Below are 12,354 nucleotides of genomic sequence, written 5' to 3' on the forward strand. Positions count from 1 at the left end.
AGGTCAGAGACCAATTGTTCTCACTGGGTACCTAGGACAGAAGAAGAAGGAATGGACAGGCTTAAGCTGCAGCTGGGTATATTTAGTTCCATAATGAAATAAGCTGCCACAGGAAGCTGTGGAATCACCATTTCTGGAGAGCCCCAAGACTGAGATGGGATACCCATCTATCAGGGAGGACTTAAGGGCAATGAAATCAGTCCTGGATGACCCCAATAAAGAGTCCATTCCAACCCAAAAAATGATCTACAATGGTTGTTCACAGTCTGTGGTGTGTCAATCCTTCACTAGCAGTTGCTCCCAAGCGAATTACTACAGCTTCTAAATAGCGATGTTCTTGTTCACCCCTCTTGGCACTTTCTCTTTGTGGCTGTGTACTGAATGTCAGGTAGCGAAGGATCCTATTTCCAAACCCCACACCTTCTGCTTGGTCAAGATGAAAACTTGCCCCCACCTCCAAAGTATACTAGAAAGAAATGGAAAAAGTTTCATGCATCGTACCTCCTACACCGTTCACATATTCCATCCAGAGAACCCCCTCTGCTTGGTTTCTTCTGCTAACTCAGCAAGAGATGCTGGACAAAGCACCCTAAAGAGACTGTTTTGATGGCACCTATCTACTTCAGTGATGAGTGTGTTATAAGTGCATCAGATGGATCTCTGTCTATCTAATCTGTCTGGGAAGAACAAGTGGCAGTAGAACTCACTTTGAAGCTACTATAATGCTTGCTGATTGGAGGCTGGACAAAAGCCAGGAGAATTGAGTTTACGCCTGAGGTGTTCAGAACTCAAGCCCTGTTTTAATAACAATTTGGAAATGGAAGCCCCGTGAGCAAAGAGCAGAAAAATTAGAAAGCAAAGATGCACTAAGCAGGGAGCTTAGGCGGGACTTTTGGAAGAGTGTAGCAGTGGTTAGAGGTGGGCTGATGTGCACCAGGTTACTGTGAGCCTTAAATTAATATACTTCAGGTCCTTTCATTAGCTGCTCTATTTAACGCCTCCCTTTAGATCTAAGTTTGCAGAGCCATCAAAGTGTCCTGTCCCAGCATACACTTCAGGTCCAGTTAGCATTTCTGGCTGAGCTGTGTGCTCCATGCAGGAACAGAGTGGGAGTGAGGATGGCTTAAAGCCACATTTGCATTTCCCATATTCCAGGGCCAGCTCTGAGGCTGTTCGAACTCCCATTCAACTGCCTGTGGCCACAAAGGGTTGTTCCAGCAGCCAAGAATAGACAGAGCTCTGCTGTACTCGGGCCAACGCCCACTTTCCTCTGGCCATCCCCTCTACGTAAAGGGCTATGAGAGGGGCGTGGCATAACATTGTCACACTGGTTCTCTGCCCTCAGGGATTACCCCTGCAGTAGGTAGCCAGGTTCATCCATTTCATGGTCCCTTTAAAGCACTAGAGCAGCATAAACTAGCTAAGGGACAACAGAAAATCAAGCCCTGGTTCTCTTGGGTAACCTGTGATGGATTCTTTGGAAGGGATAAAATAAAACAATGCCACCTCACTAAAGTCCTTACTAGAGACATAGATCTTACAAACCTGCCTCCTCTCAGTGATTTCATACCCTGATGCACTGATATACAGGAAAGGGGCCAGAGAGTATTGTACTCTGCCTTGCCCTGCTACAGAACTTCCATTTAAGAATCTCAAAACCCCTCCACAAGCATTAAGGAGTCTAGCTTTAGAGTCCCACTGTGAGGTAGGATGAGACAGCAGAGGCAGAGAGGAGCAAAGTGACTCTGTCAAGGTCACTCAGGATATCCATGGCAGAGCCAGGAATTAGAACCTAGATCAGGGGTTCTCAAACTGGGGGTTGGGACCCCTCAGGGGGTCATGAGGTTATTACATGGGGGGTCACAAGCTGTCAGCCTCCACCCCAAACCCCACTTTGCCTCCAGCATTTATAATGGTGTTAAATATATAAAAATGTGTTTTTAATTTATAAGGGCGGGGTTGTACTCAGAGGTTTGCTATGTGAAAGGAGTCACCAGCACAATAGCTTGAGAACCACTGGCCTTGATCTTGTGACTCCAAGTTCTTTACCATAACTATGAAACCATACTCAGTCCTGATTGTTGAATGCTGGGAGGGAGAAACTGGTTGTGTGATCTTCCGGTTTTCAGGTTAAACTGTGGCAGAATGCAGGAAGAGTTAGCAGAATCAGTTTTGTTCTCATCATCCTGACTCGATCTCATCTTGGTTCTTTCAGGAAAGTTCTTGAGAGCATGTAGCCCTGAATTTTTGTCTGAGTTCCTCTAGTGTTAGTGGTGTAAATGCAGACACCTGTGGTTAGATCTCGTCGCTCCTTTGCCATTAAGAGGAATATTTAATAAACAGTGTTTGTTTTGTTTCCTTTCTTAATTTTAACCAACAGCCAGCTTCTGTCATGTGGTGTATGTCTATTCTATTCTATTCTATTCTATTCTATTCTATTCTGATAGCTTCTCTTACTGCACTAACCTCCACGGTATTTGAGTGACTTTTTCTCTACAGGTTTGTCCTCTGCTCAGACGGCTGTTCCTGTTTTCCTCTCATTGGTTTCCCTAGTTGCTGTCATTTGCCACATTGCCAGACATCACAAAGGGGAATGCCACAAGGATGCGGTTGGTGGGGATGGGAAGGTGCTGAGAGCAGAGGACATGGATGCTCCTGTGCTATCTATCTGCTGCTAGTGGAGCCAAGGCTGTGTAGGTGAGGTGCTCATTTAGCTTGTGCTTTGTGTCTCCCCATTAGCAAAGGGATGAGAATTGCTGTGCCCTCTCCAAATTGTGTGGGAGCAACTGGCCACTAGGCACCTACATGCTCTCCAGTGGAAAAAGAGGGCATTGAAATAAATGGAGCTGCACCCACTTACAACAGCCAGTGTTGAATTTGGCCCTGACTCTCCAGTAGCACATGGACACAGCTGCTTCTCAAATTAAAGTCTCCATTTTATTTGGACAACTTTTGGTGCATAAGGTGCGTGGGCTCCACTCAAAAACCTTTTCAACGTCAGTTCTCCTGTCCGGTGAGCCTTACCAAGCAGATTGCAGTGGTTTGTGTCTGCATATCTTGGGAGCAGGGAGCCTCCCTCTTTGCCACATGATCATGAAATGAGCTAGCAAAAAGCATAGTCTCCTATTCTTGGCTCTTCTACAGGGCTATGCTTTCCAGTGAGAGAATTATTGTGTCACAGCTAGGGACCAGGAGCCATTATCACTTAAATATCTAATATCCTGGATATCTAGAGTAGATTTTACTCCCATCTTTCTCTCACACACTGGTGACCAAGCAGAAAGGCTATTTTGGGTGTACAGCCCTCCCTCACTTCCTGGACAGAGTTGAGGGATGGGAAGGTAATAGTGTGTGTGTGTGTGTGTGTGTGTGTGTGTGTGTGTGTGTGTGTGTGTGCACGGGGGGGTGTATTTTCCCTCTATGTGCAATTAAAAACTTCAGAACTGTAGGCCGAGAGTGATTTCACAAAAATGGTGGCATATGGGACTGTGGCATCCAAAACGTGCTGCTGCTGGGGAAAAGTCAGATACACGAGACAGGGTTGTGTCCTGCCTTCCCTGCTCACAGGGACCTCATTCAAGTGCCGTGTTGAATCAATGCCCTTTCTGCCACCGTGTCTGGACACCTGCAGGGGAAGCCTTCCGTAGCCAGAGTGTCGGGATCTGCTGGGTCAAGCGAGATGCATAATAGTATGTGTGAGCATGGAGCCCGTCTCTGTATCAGTCCAGGGCCAGCTGGGCACCAGGAGCCAGAGCATGAACCAGGGATGCCAGCTGCCCTGTCAGTCCCCAGGAATCAGAACCTAAGCTCTTGACGCCACTTTGGCACCAGCATCCTGAGCCTGAACCAACAAGGCCAGCCCCTAGTCCACAGGGGCCAGAACTGGTGCCAACTGGGCCAACCAGGCCCCAAGGAGATAGAAGCTGTGCCAGGTAGGCCAGCTCCGACCAGCAGGGAGGCAGAGCTTGTGCTCAAAGCGTATATCCGCAAAGTAGCTGGGAGCGAGCCTCCCAACCCTTGTGTTAGCTTCACTCAAGCTAGCGAGCTAAAAATAGCTGTGTGGCCATTGTGACTCTGGAGGAGACTTGAGCTGGACACCCTAGCTCAGACCCAGGGCGTCAAGCCTGAGCCACAACGTCCACACAGCAATTTTTAGCATGCTAGCTCGAGCCCCAGGAATGCAAGTCTGTTTACCCAGGCTGGGAGGCTTGCTCCCACCTGCAATACCCTGAGGCTGCCAAAAAGAGCCAGGCAGGCCCCGTAGGGAGCTGGAGTCTATATCAAGGGTGTGAGCCATGTGCCTCAGGGAGCAGGAATCCATAGGTGCAAGGCCAACAGGATCTGCTGCAGGATCTCTAAGCACAGGCACATCAACTTTTCAGAGAGAAAATGAGGGTGATCTTCTAGTGAATGAAGGGGGTCAGATCTGGGGAGGGGTTATCATAAGCTAAGCAGGCTTGGGCCCTGCCTGTATTTGGATGGGAGATGTGCAGGTTGTACCTAGGTGCTGCAGTGTGGGGATGGTGCTTTTCTCTCTGAGTCAGTACAGACACCTGTGTGCCAGAGAGTGCTGGAGCACTGTGCTCTTTCACCGAGTATAACTAAAGATCCCCTATAAGAAAAGAGATGGTAACCTTGGTGTCCTGGCCAAATCCCAGTCTGAGTAATTACAGTTTGCCTCTTTCAGTTCCCCCTGCAATTTTAATTGGATGCAGTGGTCTTCTTCATGTCCTGTCTGAAACTGTGGTGTATGGTTGCTAAGCAGCTGCCGTGGTTAACCCCAGAAGTGGCTGCATTTCAGGCATGGGTGAGGCAGTTTTTGTATCTGTAATGTCTGTAAAGCACTTTGGGATGAAAAGTATTACAGAAATGTCACCAAGTCATTATAATCCCTTGCCCCGGGAGCAGAAAGGAGGGCAGTTATGGATACCACAGAGTTTCTTCCTGCATTATTGGTGTGTCAGAATGATGTGGTCTTGTTCAGCAGTACAGCAATGCACAGGAGATACTTGTGTAACCATGAAATTGCTCTCAACCAGGCTTCAGCTGACACATGAGAAGCGTGGTCTGTTTGATGCCCTAGTTGTGTAATAATAATATACTCATGATAATATTTTGCAATTGCAAAGCACTTTTCACCTATAGGTCTCGAGATGCTTTACAAAGGTATGTATCACTATATCCTTTTTACAAGTGGAGAAACTGAGACACACAGAGGGGAAGTGTCTTGACCAAGCCCCCACCGGGCGTCAGTGGCAGAGCTGGGAATAGGACTCAGGTCTCATGACTCTCACTGCTGCTCTCAATGCGGGGCCACCTTCCTAGTGGGACTGTCGCTGCAGGGTTCCATGTGTCAGTGTGGCCCATCCTGCTTCAGCCCACCCCACAGCGGTGCTAACAGTCTTCAGCGAGAGGAGGGAGAAAGGCCAAGGATTGAATGGGGAATTTCAGTAGATACCTCCCAAGCAAACAGACCGTGACATTTCCCTTTGCTCCTTTCTGGTATGTTCTCCAAAGATCCCCTGGCATACTCTGAGCACAGAAAGGGGTTAATAAACCCGCTGCTCTGGCCAGTAGTCCCTCCTCTCCCTTTACAGAGCAAGGTCTAACATCTGAGGCTGTGGCTGCACTAGCCCTCACTGTAAGATCTCTCGTATAACCACTCTGTGGCAGCAGGAGGGAGCTCTTCTATTGACAGAATGAAACCACTTCCGCGAGTGGCAGTAGCTATGTCGGTGGGAGAAGCTCTCCCATGGACACAGCATTGTCCACACTGGCACTTCTGTTGGTGTAAATTATGTCGCACTGGGGTGTGTTTTTTCCACACCCCTGAGGGACATAAGTTATACTGACAAAAGTGGTAATGCAGACATGGCCTCAGACTGCGTGAGAGCTACTACTGAGCGTGCAATGGCTGCAACATATTCCTACACTCTTCCGGCATTCCTTGTATCTAGCGCATTGCTGTCCCTTTGGGATAACTTGGAATAGAAAAGATTTTATAGATGCTCTAAGTTCGCTTCACTGGACAGCAGGCTGCCTTCTTTTCCTCTCCCCTGTCTTCCAAGAAGAGAGTCCTATGTCTGACTAGTGCAGTTTGCTACCCATATCTATTGTCTGAAGTGGGGAAGGGAAGGGAGCAAAAATGCCCGAAGCTGCCACACATTAACACATCAGTAGCCAAATCAATATCCTTCCTGACAAGGCTAATTCCCTGGAGGGGCACTGCCGCCAGCCACGCTTGCAGGAATAGCCCTGCCGTTGCTGGGGAAATGCTCATTCAGGGGTCCCTGCAACCAGTGCATTGCAGATGGCGTTCAGGGCTCAGTGCAGTGACACTGGGCGTGCCACGGAAAGATCAGCAAGTGGTGCCTGAGTTGCGGCAGCAATAGTCTTCTGTTCACACAGGTCTGCTTCTGCTGAACCTATCTAGCTATTCACTCTCCTTTTTGTGGCATCTCTCCCTCTCATACACGTCAGAGAAGCATCAGTTACTCTTTTGGCTGTCTGTCTCTCACTCTATGTCTCTCCATGTGCCTTTCTCAACCTATCTCTTTCTCTTCTTTCTTTGTCTGTTTCCCATTCTGGCTCTTGATTTTGGCCAGTTTCTCTCTCTCCATCCCTGTCTCTCCTTTTCTCCTCTAATTATTGTCTCTCATTCCTTTGTTCCTGCCCTTTTCTCTTTTTCCTTCTCTCATCTCATTTCTTATCTTCTTCCCCTGCAGCTCTCCCTTTTCATTTCTCTCCCTCTCTTCCTTGTCCAGCTGTCCCTGGTCCATGCTCTGTCCCTTGCTGTTTTCAGCCTGGGTGACTCTAATCTTCTTTCAGTCTCAGCTTGGCTCATGGCGGTTTCTCCAGACAGAAGGCAGAAAGGGTGTGGCACCTGTCTGTGTCTGTGCTGGGAGGGGAGACTCTCCCCAGGCAGCGGTGGCGGCTGGTGCTGCGGCAGGAGCGGAGAACCAGCTGCATTGGCGGCGCCTGCTCTCTAGCTGTTTTCCAAACCACTGGGAATTAATCCGCTCTTCGCTTTCCCTAATTGCTTGGGATGTTTGTTTGATTTTCACGAACCTGTAAACGCTTTGTGGGAAGATAATTGCCCCTATTTCCAATGACATAAATTAAAAAAATAATAATAATAGAGCAAATACAGCCCCACGCTCACACTGCCAAGTGTGGAAGATGCTGGGAGCTGCTCAGCTCCCTGTGATCATTAGGCTGAACTGTTTCACCGCAGTGACATCTCACTGTCTGCAGTGGGCATCCGAGTAAGTTCAGGGTGAATGGGCAGTTGAAAAAGAGGATTGAGGAACCAGAGGGTTCGCTGCAGGCCTTTCCTCTCCAAAGCTGTGAATGCAGTGGTACATTCAGAGAGAGGGGAAAGGGCGAAAGCAAGTGGGACAGAAATTGCCTCCTTTTTAAAAAGAGTTCCGGAGAGGTCACAACACCTCCGTGGAAGCTCAGCCTCAGGGACTGGCTGCACCATATCTGAAGGAAGCATTAGTCATAGGTTAGCACCTGTCCTCTGGCCCTTGGTCTTGGCTGAAGCTGGAAGCAGGGATGCCCAGATCTCATGGGAACAGTAGTTCTGAACTGCTGGAAATGAGAATCACACAATCTCGTTTGTGTGGAGCCTCCATAGTGAGACCCAAAACTAGATAAAGTCACTGAATTTTGAGTTTCCTTACAAAAGTAAAATGCAGGCCAGAACTGCCAGAGTCTGCAGGGATTTATGGTTCGGGGTTATTAATAATCATTTATACTGTGGCAGCAAAAAAGGGCCTGAATGCGCTAAGAACTATATAAACACATAGAAGAACATGGTCTCTGCTCTGAACCACTGGAAACTCTATAGGCCCAAGCCACAGCGTTTGGATCTGGCTCCTAATTTCAACAAAGTCTAGTGGTTTTAAAATCCCGGATTTGGTCACAGCCTATCTTCAGCTGAAGTCATCTGAAATTCCACTTATCACTCAGCTTGTGAGGGGAAGGGCACAAAGTACATTTAGGATTCTCAGCATCCAGTGAGCTGGCCTTCCTCAATGCAGGACCATCTGAGGCAATTTAAGGCCTAAACAAGACGCAGACTGAGAGCGCTGGTGTTTAATCCCTTCCTTATTCTGACGCCAAATTGTTTTCAGTTGCATAATGAAAATGCATGAAGGGACAAGATAGGTGAGGTAATATCTTTTATTGAACCAACTTCTGTTGGTGAGAGAGACATGCTTTCAAATGTACACCGAGTTCTTCTTCAGGTCTGCCGACATGGTCATGCACACTTTTGGCTTGGGCATTTTATGCCATTGCACCATGCAATCCATTCTATTCCGTCCTATGTGAGGGTGCAAGTGTCCCATAGTGAGCAACCCACATGTGATTTCTTGGGCATTCTAACAACCACTGTCCTGTGTTTTACCCAATCGGAAGCATGCACACAGTCTCTGGTATTGGCAGTACTTTAAATAAGGTCAGGAAAGCCAGGTGGAAAGTGGAAACAAAAACCCAGGAGATTTTGATGAAAATGAAAAGAAAAACAAAAAAACAATGTTTAATTGAAATCAATTTTTTTTTGGCTAAAAGCTGCTGAAAATAAAATAAAATAACAAAAAAACTAGCCAAAAACTGCTGTAAATTGAAATATTTCCACCCCAAAAACTGAAGAGTTCAGGCTTATGGTTTTCCAGCAAAAAATTGAAAATTGTCCAGCAAAACAGACACTTTCTATGAAAATTTTTGTTTATCTGGTAACCCAATTTTCTGTCAAACTGTTTCAAAAAAAAATTTTCATCTAGCCCTGATAATCAGTTCAGCTTGGCATATTTAGATGCCTTTCTTCATTTACCCAACGAGGCGCTAGGGGTCTTGACATGGGAGGATATAACATTTGACCACCATATTACAGAAATACTAACAAACTGAAAGGAATTCAGAGGAGAGAAAGAAAATGGATGAAGGGGTTGGTGGGACTGATTTGGGAGTGATTAAGAAGATAAATATGTCAAGCTGCAGTAGGTAATGGACAGAGAGAGAACATGATAATCTACAAATATTAAAGGAGTGTGAACACTCCTATCTATCTATCTATCTATCTATCTATCTATCTATCTATCTATCTATCTATCTATCTATCTATCTATCTATCTATCTAATCTAATCAGGGTTGCCCACCTTCCCAGATTGGCCGGGAGTCTCCCAGAATTGGTCTCAATCTCCTGGTGACTATTAAAGGCAATCCAGGAGATTTTAATAGGCCAAAGTATGGTCGGTGGCGCAGTGGGGCTAAGGCAGGCTCCCTATCTGCCCTGGCTCCGTGCAGCTCTCACAAGTAGCCGGCATCTTGGGCTTCTAAGCACAGGGGCGGCCAGGGGGTCTCCATGTGTTGTCCCTGCCCTGAGTGCTGGCTCTGCAGCTCCCATTGGCCAGGAACTGTGGCCAATGGGAGCTGCGGAGGCAGTGCTGCAGGCAGGGGCAGCACACAGGGCCACCTAGCTATCCCTGAGCCTAGGAGCTGGACATGCTGGTTGCTTCTGGGAGCCACCCAAGGGTAAACACCTTCTAGCTGGAACCTGCACCCTGCACTGTCTCCCACACCCCAATCCCCTGCCTAGCCCTGAGCCCCCTCCTGCACCCAAACTCCTTCCCAGAGCCCCCAACTGCTCCTGTACCCCAGCCCCCCCCAGTTGGCAACCCTACTCTATCTATCTATCTATCTATCTATCTATCTATCTATCTATCTATCTATCTATCTATCTATCACTCATACACTCCATTCTGGGCACCAGAAAAGAGAGGAAGAACGTTCTAACCATGAGATCCATTAGGCTGTAGAAAAGTCTTCCAGGGGAAGGGATGGAAGCCTCTTTGCTTGGGGCATTTGAAGCTAGATGGGACACTATCCTGTTCAATATACAATAGAGAACTATCTGTCACTGGCCCGTGGGGAGGTGAGCTAGATGAACTAACAGGTCTTTTCCCTCTCTAAATTATGTTTTGACCATAACAGCAATACTCAGTCTGGAAAAAGGAATCATGTTCTTGTTTCCTCACACTGCAGACAGGTTGAGCAGGGAGGGGCAATCCTCTATCCTGGTGTCTTCACACCATTTAACTGGGCTAAGCAAAGCTGTTCTCAGTGCTAAATTGCTTCCTCACTTCAGAAGGTGCAAAAGTCTTTTCTATCTCTCATGCATTCACGCTTCGCTCCTTCTGCGGAGACAGCTGGTGCAGTCTTTTCTTATGTGCTTCTCTCCTCAGCTGCCAGGTCTCAGACAAACTCTCTTGCTTTTCCCATAATGCAGCTCCTTCCTTTCTGCCCTTACACTCAGGCGCCAGCTCATCTACCTTTTGAGGCACCACTAATGCCTCCCCCCCTTGGTCTGCAATTCATTGAGTCCCTTTATCCTTCAAGTCAGAGGTCAGGAGGTATGTGTTTGGCTCCCAAGAGGAAAGGAAGATGGAGAGTTGGGAAGGAAACCAGAGTGAGTAGGTATGTAAGAGTTATGGGCTTATCCCAGTGGCTGGACAAGAATGGGGAGGCAATGAAGGAGAAATGGCTGACTTGACTACAAACAAGAGAGACAAAGGAAAATCACTCACCTTGAGGGAGTGTCTCTAATGGCACCAAGGCTTACCTTACTGTGTGCTGTAGTCAGGAGTAGGGCACATGGAAAACTCTGAGGGAGCTGCCCTTGGGAGTCCTCCAAATACCACAGGCAAACAGCTGTCCCTGGACTAGCTTTCTAAATGGCATCCATCCAGATCAATGAGAGGAGTCCCCAGAATATCCCAGTGCAGAGGAGAGACAAGGACAGAATGAGGAAGATTCCTCGTTCACATTAGGGCTCTGTATCTTTGGCAAGGGAAAGAGAGTATGGAGGAGGGGAGGGTAAAATGAGGGACACCCTCTCCCAACTTGCAGAAGCGATGCCAGCCATCAGCCTCTGCCAGCCTTTCCATGGGTACAGACTCTAGTCCTTTTAATGTGTGTTGCTTTCTCTTCTGATAATACTTGAAAGCTAAATAAACCCAGAACTTCTGGGTAATACATCGTGAATCCAGAGACCAGGGAGCTAGGAATCCTAGCTTTAATGCATACAGTCCAAGGACAAAAAGGAAAGGAAAGGGAGAGTAATGCCTCTGGGTGTGTACCAGAGTTGTCTCTGGGAGTGACAAGTAGGGACACAGTCCCTTGCAAGCTAGTGTGGGGTAGAGGGGACTCTGGTGGGAGAGGTAGAGAGGCAGGCCCTCCCAGTGTGCAGCAGAGGGGGTTCTGGAGTGTCACAAAATGGAGCAGAAGCAAATCAGTCAATGGTCTTAAAAAATGGAGCGATGGGCTCCCTGTCATATGCCTCCTCTGGTGACAGAGTATGGGACATTTAAATGGGGCTGGAAGGTCTGGTGGCACCTTCTCCATCCCTAGCAATAATTTGCCCCCCTCTACAAGTTTTTGGTGGTAGTGGCCAAGTCAGCTCTGTGAGTGAGAGGGGAAACCTCACTGGGGTCAAGGGCCAATGTATTTTGCATGCCTGGAATTCTTCACGCTGCTGGCTCTTGCCAGCTGATCGACACTCCTCCTATGTTGGGATAATTTATCTTCTTGCTTCCTGCTCCCCAGCTACCTCTGAGAAGGAAACTCTGACAGGAGCTGCCTGCCTGAAAAGGGAAGCCTATCATGTGAGCTTGGGATGTGTCAGACAGAGATGCGGAACAAGATCATGTCTCTGTACAGAAGGCAGATTCTGTGCTGTGTAGATAGAGACAAAGCTGCTTAGCTGTGTGTTTCACAAAGAGCTTTCAAAATCCTGCACATCTTATTCGTGCCAAAGTCTCACTGTCTTCAGTTACTGTCAATGGATTGGTCAGTATTACTGACTTTCCATCACGGTAATGTATAGGGTTCGACGCACCATGTACAATACAGAGAACATCTACTCTGTGCAGAATGATGATGTCAGTGCATAACTTGCACAGTTGGTTGGTTTCCATATTGTCTATACAGAATTCAATCTGTACGTAAGCATATGTGCAGCACCTAGGACTGTTGGACTCTGATTCCTGACTGGAGTGTCTAGGCGCTGTCACTGTACAAATAATAATTATTATTAATAACAGTAAATAAGAAGCCATTAAAATAGCACTCAAATATCATGAGTGTAGACGCTGTCACTGTACAAATAATAATTATTATTAATAACAGTAAATAAGAAGCCATTAAAATAGCACTCAAATATCATGAGTGTAGACAGACACATAGATAGATTTCCCTTTTCCATTGGGATACCTCAGAACCATGTTCATGTCCTGGAAAGACTGACTCACCTCTTCATTCTTCCAGGGAAGATAAATTGCGTTCTGGGC

General features: G+C 47.3%; 1 protein-coding gene across 1 annotated transcript in view; it reads left to right on the forward strand.

Moving 5' to 3' along the window:
* Positions 1-12,354, forward strand: part of GAP43 (growth associated protein 43) — a 74,379-nt gene that overhangs the window by 21,956 nt on the left and 40,069 nt on the right. The gene's annotated exons all lie outside the window — the stretch shown is intronic.

Source organism: Gopherus evgoodei, chromosome 1 (assembly GCF_007399415.2).
Source record: "Gopherus evgoodei ecotype Sinaloan lineage chromosome 1, rGopEvg1_v1.p, whole genome shotgun sequence".
Lineage (NCBI taxonomy): Eukaryota > Metazoa > Chordata > Testudines > Testudinidae > Gopherus > Gopherus evgoodei.